Here is a 13,562-nt window from a genome sequence, read left to right as displayed (position 1 = left end):
TGAGAGCATCAGCTGTTCCGGACGACTGTGTGATCACACTCTCCGTAGCCGACGTGAGTAAGACCTTTAAACAGGTCAACATACACAAGGCTGCGGGGCCAGACGGATTACCAGGACGTGTGCTCAGGGCATGTGCTGGCGAACTGGCAGGTATCTTCACTGACATTTTCAACATGTCCCTGATTGAGTCTGTAATACCAACATGCTTCAAGCAGACCAGCATAGTCCCTGTGCCCAAGAACACAACGGCAACCTGCCTAAATTATTACAGACCCGTAGCACTCACGTCCGTAGCCATGAAGTGCTTTGAAAGGCTGGTCATGGCTCACATCAACACCATTATCCCAGAAACCCAAGACCCACTCCAATTTGCATACCGCCCAAACAGATCCACAGATGATGCAATCTCTATTGCACTCCACACTGCCCTTTCCCACTTGGACAAAAGGAACACCTATGTGAGAATACTATTCATTGACTACAGCTCAGCGTTCAACACCATAGTACCCTCAAAGCTCATCACTAAGCTAGGGAACCTGGGACTAAACACCTCCCTCTGCAACTGGATCCTGGACTTCCTGATGGGTCGCCCCCAGGTGGTGAGGGTAGATAGCAACACATCTGCCACTCTGCTCTTCAACACTGGAGCTCCCCAGGGGTGCGTGCTCAGTCCCCTCCTGTACTCCCTGTTCACCCACAACTGCATGGACAGGCACGACTCCAACACCATCATTAAGTTTGCAGACGACACAAGTGGTAGGCTTGATCACCGACAACGACAAGACAGCCTATAGGGAGGAGGTCAGAGACCTGGCCGGGTGGTACCAGAATAACAACCTATTCCTCAACGTAACCAAGACTAAGGAGATGATTATGGACTACAGGAAAAGGAGCACGGAGCACGTCCCCATTCTCATCGTCGAGGCTGTAGTGGAGCAGGTTGAGAACTTCAAATTCCCTGCTGTCCACATCAACAACAAACTAGAATGGTCCAAACACACCAAGACAGTCATGAAGAGGGCACGACAAAGCCTAGGAAACTAAAAAGATTTGGCATGGGTCCTGAGATCCTCAAAAGGTTCTACAGCTGCAACATCGAGAGCATCCTGACTGGTTGCATCACTGCCTGGTATGGCAATTGCTCGGCCTCCGACCGCAAGGCACTTCAGAGGGTAGTGCGTACGGCCCAGTACATCACTGGGGCAAAGCTGCCTGCCATCCAGGACCTCTACACCAGGCGGTGTCAGAGGAAGGCCCTAAAAATTGTCAAAGACCCCAGCCACCCCAGTTATAGACTGTTCTCTCTACTACCGCATGGCAAGCGGTACCGGAGTGCCAAGTCTAGGACAAAAAGGCTTCTCAACAGTTTTTACCCCCAAGCCATAAGACTCTTGAACAGGTAACCAAATGGTTATCCGGACTATTTGCATTGTGCCCCCCCCCCAGCCTCTCTTTTACGCTGCTGCTACTCTCTGTTTATCTTATATGCATAGTCACTTCATTCATGTACATACTACCTCAATTGGCCCGAACAACCAGTGCTCCCGCATGTTGGCTAACCGGGCTATCTGCATTGTGTCCCGCCACCCACCAACCCCTCTTTTTACGCTACTGCTACTCTCTGTTCATCATATATGCATAGTCACTTTAACCATATCTACATGTACATACTACCTCAATAAGCCTGATTAACCTGTGTCTGTATGTAACCTTGCTACTCTTATTTTCAAATGTCTTTTTACTGTTGTTTTATTTCTTTACCTACCTACCTACCTACCTACCTACCTACCTACCTACCTACCTACTCACCCACCTACCTACCTACTCACCCACCTACCTACCTACCTACCTACCTACCTACCTACCTACCTACCTACCTACCTACCTACCTACCTACCTACACACACACACACACACACACACACACACACACACACACACACACACACACACACACACACACACACACACACACACACACACACACACACACACACACACACACACACACACCACACACACACACCTTTTTTTCGCACTATTGGTTCGAACCTGTAAGTAAGCATTTCACTGTAAGGTCTACACCTGTTGCATATTATGTGTGAGTGAGTGCAGCTATTTTGTTAGCTATTTATCAGTCTTATTGCTGGGGGATAGAAGCTGTTCAAGAGCCTGTTGGTGCCAGACTTGATGCACCGGTACCACTTGCCGCGCGGAAGCAGAGCGAGTCGTCTACTGCTTGGGTGGTTAGTGTCTTTAACTATTTAGCACCCCGTGGTTCCCCTTATCCAACAGTCGCTGGGGAAACAAGCTTTAGAGTGTTCAGAGATAAAACACCTGCGTTCTTCCGACTGGCATGGAAGTGGCTTGAGTCTTCAGAGGTGTAAGGATAATTAGAAGTCTGAAACTAGGCTATTTGGTGCAGTGGAAGTGAAGTGGGGGTAGGCGTGGCATTGGTACTTAGGTGATAGGCTTTATAATGTCCAGTGGGGTCCTGAATTGGCCTCTGGTATAATGGCCAGCGGCATTTCTAGGATTTGAAGACATTGGGGGGCTTAGCCCAAAGCCAGTTTATTTTTTTTATTTTTTATTTCACCTTTATTTAACCAGGTAGGCTAGTTGAGAACAAGTTCTCATTTACAACTGCAAGCTGGCCAAGATAAAGCAAAGCAGTGTGACAGAGACAACAACACATAGTTACACATGGAATAAACAATAAACAAGCCAATAACACAATAAACAAGTCAATGACACAGTAGGAAAAAAAAGAAAGTCTATATACAGTGTGTGCAAAAGTAGTAGTGGCCTCCAGGTGCATTCTCCCCCCATCCCCCCCAAAAGTTATTTCAATAGCTAAATGCATGAATTTGGTGCACTTTGAGATGAACATTGAGGATTGAAATCTTTTTCAGGTACCTTCACACCTGCCACAGCAGACATTGCCAGTACCCAATTACAGTAGCTACTGTGGGTCTCTGCTTGACATCATGGGAAAATCAAAAGAAATCAGCCAAGACCTCAGAAAAAAACATTTTAGACCTTCACCTCCATTGCTCCTCCTTGGGAGCAATTTCCAAACGCCTGAAGGTACCACGTTCATCTGTACAAACAATAGTACGCAATTATAAACACCATAGGACCACGCAGCCGTCATACCACTCAGGAAGGAGACGCATTCTGTCTCCTAGAGATGAACGTACTTTGGTGCGAAAAGTGCAAATCAATCCCAGAACAACAGCAAAGGACCTTGTGAAGATGCTGGAGGAAACAGGTACAAAAGTATCTATATCCACAGTAAAACGGGTCCTATATCAACATAACTTGAAAGGCCGCTCAGCAAGGAAGAAGCCACTGCTTCAAAACCGCCATCAAAAAGCCAGACGACAGTTTGCAACTGCACATGGGGACAAAGATCATACTTTTTGGAGAAATGTCCTCTGGTCTGATGAAACAAAAATAGAACTGTTTGGCCATAATTACCATCGTTATGTTTGGAGGAAAAAGGGGGAGGCTTGCAGAGCTGTAGTCGCTGACCAAGGTGATTCTAACATGTATTGACTCAGGGGGTTGAATACTTTTCTCATCAAAATATATTTAATTAAAAACAAATGTTAATATTTTTCTTTCACTTTGAGTATTTTGTGTAGATCATTAACAAAATGTACAATTATTTTAATCCCACTTTGTAACAACCAAGCCAAGGGGTGTGAATACATTCTGACGGCACTGTACATGGAGTACACAAGGCAATGAAATGGGTACTTGCAGGTTAACCTCTCAACAACGCAACAATAATAGAAAAGTAAGTAGCTAAGTGAATAAAAAGAGTAAGAAAAATATAAGCTCAATTAAATAATTTCACCAATTTAAATAACAGACATGAGCCTAGCGTGTTTTCCTGTAGAATGGAATAGGTTTTAAGACCTCCTATGTTTCATTTAATTTAGTCAGTTCTACCACCTCAACATTGCCCATTTTAAACAGGGTTAAATATCTAGTTGTAGTAAAGTTCAGCTTCAGTCCACAGGGGGGCACTGAGTCCCTGTCAGAAGATATGTGCTTCAGTCAGAAAAAACGTTCTCTCATCTCTTTGGTCTCAGCTAGCTAGCCAGACAGTAGCTACCAAAGTGGCTAGCCAGCCAAGCTAGATACAGAAATGAAACCCATCAAATACACTCGCTGGAAATAAAACATATTCTAATAGCATGACTTATATCAACATCCATAGCTTGCCCATTCACTAAATATACTGTTAAATAACTATTGAGTGACTGACACCCAACAGCTTAAGGATGCTGAGCGCTAACGCTAGCTTATTGGCATTAGCCGACCCTTATGCTGAGAGAGACTAACTAACTAGTTAGCTAGCACCAACCCTGCACAAACCTGAGGCTAACTCTGCTTCTGCTGCTGCACTTTGACTTTCTGGCCGTTCTGCCCCCTACACCTCATTCACTGCTGCCGGCTGATGCTCAACCTGCTCAACCTGCTCGCTTTTTTTGCCTCTCTTTTGGAAGAAGTTCAGAATATCCATATTTACTCTGCTATGCTGCAGACTCTGACTGAGTGACAGGCTGAGTGATGACATTAACATCTAACCGGTGCTGTAGGGGTGGAGGAGGGGTGAAGGGACGCGAGTGTTCCACTGAGTTGAAAAATCGCGACCACAGTCACCGTGTTACTCCTGGGGCTTCTTGCAGTGCCTGCTACTGCCTAGCGCAGTATATTATATTGCTGTAGTTTTTGTCACAGGGTTAAACACCTTTTTTTTAATATGAGCATCAAAATGTTTGCTGGCTGGACCAAAAACATCCCGGGCTGAGGCCCCAGAAGCTCAGGCCTAATGACACCACTGATAATGGCTGTCATTAGCTTAGTGATTATGATGTCACTGGTTTATTACGGGAGAGATGCACGTCCCACTGGGCATACACTGGCTGAATCAACTTTGTTTCCACATCATTTCAATTCAATTACGTTGAACCAACGTGGAATAGATCTGTGCCCAGGGAGATGTTTTCTCCAGAGAGGACGAGTCTCTTTTGTCTCCCTATTCACCGTTCCTTTACATATAGGAGAAGGTACAGTTAGCAATGGGATGAGTTCTGATATCACAAACTCACTTTCATTCTTGACGTTTGTCCAACCGTTCGCAAGCGTCAAATTGCAAGGCTACGTTCAAACGTCAAATAATTCTGTCATATGTGAGACCAGGTTCCAGCATGGGCACTTTATGAAGTTAGAGCAAAAACTATAATCTGGATCTGCAACTGTAATGCTGTCACCACCAGGAAATGAAATGACAATAGCAGCTCTATGAATAGAGTTTGGTGGTCTGCACTTTGATCACGCAGGCAGCATCTGGTTGATTTCCTCTCCACACCTATAGAATATTACTCATTTACCTGCCATTTCTGTTTGACCCTAAATCACCCCTGGTGTTCACAGAGACCTTACTTTCTGGCTCGAAAACAACACTACAGTTCTCTTCAAAGCACGGCGATTGGAAAAGAAATGCAACAATCAAGTCTTGCAAAATCTACCAAAACAATAAAAAGCATCCACAACGATTCCAGACACCACAATCCCTCAGAAGACTGTCTTCTCCTTCACTCTCTACTCTCTCTACTATAATATACTTTATCTACCTGATGATATCCTTATCATTTATCGCCCTCCAGGTTCCCTTGGAGAGTTCATCAATGAGCTTGACGCCCTGATAAGTTCCTTTCCTGAGGATGGCTCACCTCTCACAGTTCTGGGTGACTTTAACCTCCCCACGTCTACCTTTGACTCATTCCTCTCTGCCTCCTTCTTTCCACTCCTCTCCTCTTTTGACCTCACCCTCTCACCTTCCCCCCCTACTCACAAGGCAGGCAATACGCTTGACCTCATCTTTACTAGATGCTGTTCTTCCACTAATCTCATTGCAACTCCCCTCCAAGTCTCCGACCACTACCTTGTATCCTTTTCCCTCTCGCTCTTATCCAACACTTCCCACACTGCCCCTACTCGGATGGTATCGCGCCGTCCCAACCTTCGCTCTCTCTCCCCCGCTACTCTCTCCTCTTCCATCCTATCATCTCTTCCCTCTGCTCAAACCTTCTCCAACCTATCTCCTGATTCTGCCTCCTCAACCCTCCTCTCCTCCCTTTCTGCATCCTTTGACTCTCTATGTCCCCTATCCTCCAGGCCGGCTCGGTCCTCCCCTCCTGCTCCGTGGCTCGACGACTCATTGCGAGCTCACAGAACAGGGCTCCGGGCAGCCGAGCGGAAATGGAGGAAAACTCGCCTCCCTGCGGACCTGGCATCCTTTCACTCCCTCCTCTCTACATTCTCCTCTTCTGTCTCTGCTGCTAAAGCCAATTTCTACCACTCTAAATTCCAAGCATCTGCCTCTAACCCTAGGAAGCTCTTTGCCACCTTCTCCTCCCTCCTGAATCCTCCTCCCCCTCCTCCCCCCTCCTCCCTCTCTGCTGATGACTTCGTCAACCATTTTGAAAAGAAGGTCGACGACATCCGATCCTCGTTTGCTAAGTCAAACGACACCGCTGGTTCTGCTCACACTGCCCTACCCTGTGCTTTGTCCTCTTTCTCCCCTCTCTCTCCAGATGAAATCTCGCGTCTTGTGACGGCCGGCCGCCCAACAACCTGCCCGCTTGACCCTATCCCCTCCTCTCTTCTCCAGACCATTTCCGGAGACCTTCTCCCTTACCTCACCTCGCTCATCAACTCATCCTTGACCGCTGGCTACGTCCCTTCCGTCTTCAAGAGAGCGAGAGTTGCACCCCTTCTGAAAAAACCTACACTCGATCCCTCCGATGTCAACAACTACAGACCAGTATCCCTTCTTTCTTTTCTCTCCAAAACTCTTGAACGTGCCGTCCTTGGCCAGCTCTCCTGCTATCTCTCTCAGAATGACCTTCTTGATCCAAATCAGTCAGGTTTCAAGACTAGTCATTCAACTGAGACTGCTCTTCTCTGTGTCACGGAGGCGCTCCGCACTGCTAAAGCTAACTCTCTCTCCTCTGCTCTCATCCTTCTAGACCTATCGGCTGCCTTTGATACTGTGAACCATCAGATCCTCCTCTCCACCCTCTCCGAGCTGGGCATCTCCGGCGCGGCCCACGCTTGGATTGCGTCCTACCTGACAGGTCGCTCCTACCAGGTGGCGTGGCGAGAATCTGTCTCCGCACCACGTGCTCTCACCACTGGTGTCCCCCAGGGCTCTGTTCTAGGCCCTCTCCTATTCTCGCTATACACCAAGTCACTTGGCTCTGTCATATCCTCACATGGTCTCTCCTATCATTGCTATGCAGACGACACACAATTAATCTTCTCCTTTCCCCCCTCTGATAACCAGGTGGTGAATCGCATCTCTGCATGTCTGGCAGACATATCAGTGTGGATGACGGATCACCACCTCAAGCTGAACCTCGGCAAGACGGAGCTGCTCTTCCTCCCGGGGAAGGACTGCCCGTTCCATGATCTCGCCATCACGGTTGACAACTCCATTGTGTCCTCCTCCCAGAGTGCTAAGAACCTTGGCGTGATCCTGGACAACACCCTGTCGTTCTCAACTAACATCAAGGCGGTGACCCGTTCCTGTAGGTTCATGCTCTACAACATTCGCAGAGTACGACCCTGCCTCACGCAGGAAGCGGCGCAGGTCCTAATCCAGGCACTTGTCATCTCCCGTCTGGATTACTGCAACTCGCTGTTGGCTGGGCTCCCTGCCTGTGCCATTAAACCCCTACAACTCATCCAGAACGCCGCAGCCCGTCTGGTGTTCAACTTTCCCAAGTTCTCTCACGTCACCCCGCTCCTCCGCTCTCTCCACTGGCTTCCAGTTGAAGCTCGCATCCGCTACAAGACCATGGTGCTTGCCTACGGAGCTGTGAGGGGAACGGCACCTCCGTACCTTCAGGCTCTGATCAGGCCCTACACCCAAACAAGGGCACTGCGTTCATCCACCTCTGGCCTGCTCGCCTCCCTACCTCTGAGGAAGTACAGTTCCCGCTCAGCCCAGTCAAAACTGTTCGCTGCTCTGGCACCCCAATGGTGGAACAAACTCCCTCACGACGCCAGGTCAGCGGAGTCAATCACCACCTTCCGGAGACACCTGAAACCCCACCTCTTTAAGGAATACCTAGGATAGGATAAAGTAATCCTTCTAACCCCCCCCCCCCTTAAAAGAGTTAGATGCACTATTGTAAAGTGGTTGTTCCACTGGATATCATAAGGTGAATGCACCAATTTGTAAGTCGCTCTGGATAAGAGCGTCTGCTAAATGACTTAAATGTAAATGTAAATGTAAATGATATTGTGTCTGAGTCCTGTCTCATACGATGAAGGAATAGGTGGAAAGCCTGGAGGCTAAAAGCACCGTTCAGGGATTTCATATGCACAATGTTTCTTTCTGTTGTCCACCTCACTGAAACAACAGGGTTTCAACAAGAGCTGGGGGCAGAGAGCTGCTCAGTCTCTTCGATAGAGAGAGACACACACAGTGTGTGTGTGTGTGTGTGTTTGCGTAAAAATAGCAGATCTCCTCAGGGCATAGAGACCTGAGAGAAAAGTATTGTGACAGTTTGGATGGAGCATACAACAGCGTTGTGACATTGAACAAAGCTCAAGTCAGGATTGCTAGAACTTATAATGACTCGAACGGATTTGTTCACTCTCAAGGTAGACAAACAACATACATTTCATGCTGAAAGTGTGTTGAGGAGCAACCAGGACAAATGGCTGTACAGTAGTTAATTCAGTAATATGTAACATTTAGTACTCTCTTTACAGTGACATGTTCTGGTAAAAATGATCATATTATGTTCGATATGTAATCATTCACCCCTTCAATTATATATTATATATTATATATTCTCAACACAAACAAATTCTGCCGTTTTCTCCCACATTTCTGCATATTTTTAACTGTTTTAACATCACCAAGCTGCCACTCGTTGTCTTTGGAAATAACAGCCCCAGAGCTCAAATCAAGGTCACACTTCATTTGGATAGTGGATAGGTGGTCATACTATCCGTTGATAAGCAACTGTTTGCTAGGGTTAGGTTTAGAATAAGGGTTTAAATCAAAATCAATCACATTTTATTAGTTACATGGGCCGAATACAACAGGTCTAGACTTTACCGTGAAATGCTTACTTACAAACCCTTTCCCAACAACGCAGAGTTAAAAAGTACACTTTTTTTTAAATAACAATAACGTGGCTATATACAAGGAGTACCAGCACCAGATCATGTGCAGGAGTTAGGATAAGGGTTAAGGTTAGGGTTAGGGTAAATGAATTATAACAGATAACTCCTAAACGAAGGGTTAGAAGGCCCAGCCAATGTTTGTGCCTTATCCTGCAGGCCAGATACAAAGCTGCTTCCAGCTGACGGTGTAGTTGACTGACAGGTTCGTTACCCATCCACATCTCTGCTTTTATCAACTCCTATAGTTGTTTACCGATTCACTGTAATCTGACACATCACATTTACCCTCGCACAGTAAAACTTCACACCTCGCCACTACTGACACACACATACACACCCACACACCCACGGTGGGCCACTCAAACGTCACACCTTGCCCCTAATCTTCCCTAACCCAGCTGATACTCTGACGTGGTAGTGATGTGGAACACCACAGGGGACAATGGACACACACACACACACACACACACACACACACACACACACACACACACACACACACACACACACACACACACACACACACACACACACACACACACACACACACACACACACACACACACACACACACACACACACACACACACACAGATTCACACAAGGTCCACTCACATCATGCACTGATAAACTGTGATCATGATGGGAATGTCAACACCAGTGTGCTAAAACAGATTTAGACACATCACACACAATGCAAACTCTTATATAAGATGTAAGCTGTGTTAGTGAGCGGCCATCGGTCCTACCTATGCGTTAATATACATAAAAAGAGTGTGAAAACAGGGAGACGTTGCCTGGAAGATGTCTCTAACAAGGGGGATGGCTTGAGCGTGTATGTGTGTGCGCGGCTGTGTGTGTGTGTGTAGGGCTCCCAGCTCTGATGGACAGGTCTAGTAATTGATCATAAGCAATCTGGTGCAAATACCCTCAGGTCCCTGTGGCTCTGGATGAGTCCTTCTAGGTTACTGTAGGAGAAGGTCACATTATTACAGCATTGTCAAATTCACATCTGGTACTGTAGGTGCTCTGCAGATGTGCTGAAAGAAAACAGTTTAAACTACAAGAAAGTCCCTCCCACTCACTATGCACGCAAAACATAATTTATTTATTGTGCTGATGTTTCGACCTTTCCACCTTCGTCAGAACATTAGCATAATAAATAAGTGATGCTCCTGTGTGCAGGAGTTTCTAGTCATTTTTTAAATTAGAGCATAACACAGAGAATAAAGGAACACAAAGTTCTACATAGGGTTTAACATGGTTTTCTCCTGGATGCAAACACATATTCTCGGGACTAAGGTGGGTAACTTGAGTTTAAAAGTGGTGGCAATCCAACACATCTACGTTTACCGTATCTCTACTCGTACAGCTATTATGATATTAGAACTACAGTACTTTACAGTTCTATGGGCCAAATATCTATGCCACGTTTTTCTCCGCCTCAGATATGTGAAACAGAAGTAGTGAAAGGGAGCGTTATTCGGGTGGATTCTAGGATGGCGACGTTGTATAGGATAGGGATAGCGAGGATCCTCTGGTGAAGCTGCCATCATTCATCCTGCTGTGATGTCATCGTGCCACGTGGCGTCTGGGATTATAAGCCAATCCCATCCATTATGTTGATATTCATTATATAGCTGACTGACAGCTTATTCAGGGAGGATGACACCTCACCAAGATGAACTGCCTCAGGCGTCTGGAGAGCATAGGGCCAGACAGGAACTCAAGTCTCACCGACGCACGCACGCGAGCACACACCTCCCCTCAGACTTCACCCTCCCACAGCCCAGTTTCAATGCAGACGTCAGCCTCATGTCAAAGTCTCCTGAAAGACAGAGCAGATTGATTTGACTCCAGCTCAGTGCCCTTCATCAGAGTACAGTGGATACCCTTCCCCACTGGATACCCTTCCCAGGCTGGTTGGTAACACGGCATTCCCATCAGGGAGCTGCTGTTGTGTGTGTGAACTGTGAAGGACTTGTATTAAAACCTCTGTCTGATAGTTTTATCCAAGTGTCTCTGTTCTCATTTCAGTAATTCCTCTAGGCTACTTTTAACATTGTAGAACTAATGTAATACTTTCAAATGATCAGTGCAACATAATTGGAGAGATTGGGTAAACCAGACAGCCAAGTGGTAATCAACATAGTTTTTGGCGGTGTGTGGGTGTAAATATGGGACAATCATCTTTTTTTTACATCGGTGGTTTCCAATTTCACCACCTGGGGGTTTCATGGAATAAAATCAGATGTAATGACTTCCGAGGCCAGCATGCATCCCAAACACTTGATCTGTAATGACACGGCAACAGCCTGGATTATCAGACATAAACCAAAGAGCAGAAAACCAGTTCAATATGATCCCCATCGTGTGGACCCCCAGTGACCTTCCCTATCGCTTCACACCAGGAGGACCGGAAAATACCCCTTCAAATTAGTGGATTCGGCTATTTCAGCTACACCTATTGCTGACAGGTGTAAAAAATCAAGCACACAGCCATGCGATCTCCATAGACAAACATTGGCAGTAGAACGGCCTTACTGAAGAGCTCAGTCACTTTCAACGTGGCACCTTTATAGGATGCCACCTTTCCAATATGTCAGTTTGTCCAATTTATGCCCTGCTAGAGCTGCCCCGGTCAACTGTAAGTGCTGTTATTGTGAAGTGGAAACACAAGCTCACAGAACAGGACCGTCGAGTGCTGAAGCGCATAGCACAAAAAAATTGTCTGTCCTCGGTAGCAACACTCTCTACCGAGTTCCAAACTGCCTCTGGAAGCAACGTCCACACAAGAACTGTTCATCGGGAGCTTCATGAAATGGATTTCCATGGCCAAGCGGCCGCATACAAGCCTAAAATCACCATGCGCAATGCGAAGCGTCAGCTGGAGTGGTGTAAAGCTTGCCGCCATTGGACTCTGTAGCAGTGGAAACGCGTTCTCTGGAGTGATGAATCACGCTTCACCATCAGGCAGTCCGATGGACGAATCTGGGTTTGGCGGATGCCAGGAGAATGCTACCTGCCCCAATGTATAGTGCCAACTGTAAAGTTTGGTTGAAGAGGAATAATGGTCTGGGGCTGTTTTTCATGGTTTGAGCTAGTCCCATTAGTTCCAGTGCAGTTAAATCTTAACGCTACAGCATACAATGACATTCTAGATGATTCTGTGCTTCCAACTTTGTGGCAACAGTTTGGGAAAGGCCCTTTCCTGTTTCAGCATGACAATGCCCCCGTGCACAAAATGAGGTCCATACAGAAATGGTTTATCGAGATCGGTGTGGAAGAACTTGACTGGCCTGCACAGAGCCCTGATCTCAACCCCAACGAACACCTTTGGGAGGAATTGGAACGCCGACTGTGAGCTAGGCCTAATCGTCGCCCAACATCACTAATGCTCTTGTGGCAATGTTTCAACATCTAGTGGAAAACCTTCCCAGAAGAGTGGAGGCTGTTATAGCAGCAAAGGGGGACCAACATCATTTTAATGCCCATGATTTCTGTATGAGAGGTTCAACAAGCAGGTGTCCACATACTTTTGTATTTTTGGTATATCAGATTGTTCTAGCAATTCTCACTTTATAGCTTTTTTTTACACTAATTTTGCAGGGGAAATCATGATTAAAGTGGTGAATTTAGGCCCTTTTCAGACCTATAGATGTCTTCTGTAAGACCCTATGATCTGTGAACCATACATGATACAGACAACATCTTGATGTCATTATCCTCCTTATAGTGTGCTCTATAATATAGAATAACTGTTGATTTTGAAATACAATTTTTCCCATTCATTTATTCAACATAAAAAATATTAATATTAATATCTCAAAACTACCCTTATAGATTTTTTTCATTTTAAGACATCATTTGGAACCACATATCGGTTAAATTGGTACAGCATTCTCACTAACGGGTGCACCAAATATGGCCACGTACAAGGCACGCCTCAAAATACGTTAATAAGCCAACGATTCTTTCCCTCCCACAACATTTTTCTACAATTCACCATAATTTACAGAACGCAGCAGTGAATATACAGCAAAACAGCAACATAGTATTTTTTTGTAAAAATGTATTGTACTAAAATTACAGCAATTTTGCTAACAGTGAATATGTAATTATATATTACAGCATACCAATGAATATTAGGGGTTTTCTATCACGTGCATTTGTAGAGCCCTTAAGAAAGGCTTCTAAGCTGGCAGTGATTACAGGGCAAAACAGATCAAAAGGACATGGCTAAACATGGTTTGAGATTGCTTCAACTCTGATCTGTCCCCTATACACATTACATTGTTAGGGAACTACGACCACATTTCAGTTAAATTGGTACAGCACTCTCA

Source organism: Salvelinus alpinus, chromosome 24 (assembly GCF_045679555.1).
Source record: "Salvelinus alpinus chromosome 24, SLU_Salpinus.1, whole genome shotgun sequence".
NCBI lineage: Eukaryota > Metazoa > Chordata > Actinopteri > Salmoniformes > Salmonidae > Salvelinus > Salvelinus alpinus.
Note: the sequence above shows the minus strand (reverse complement) of the source record.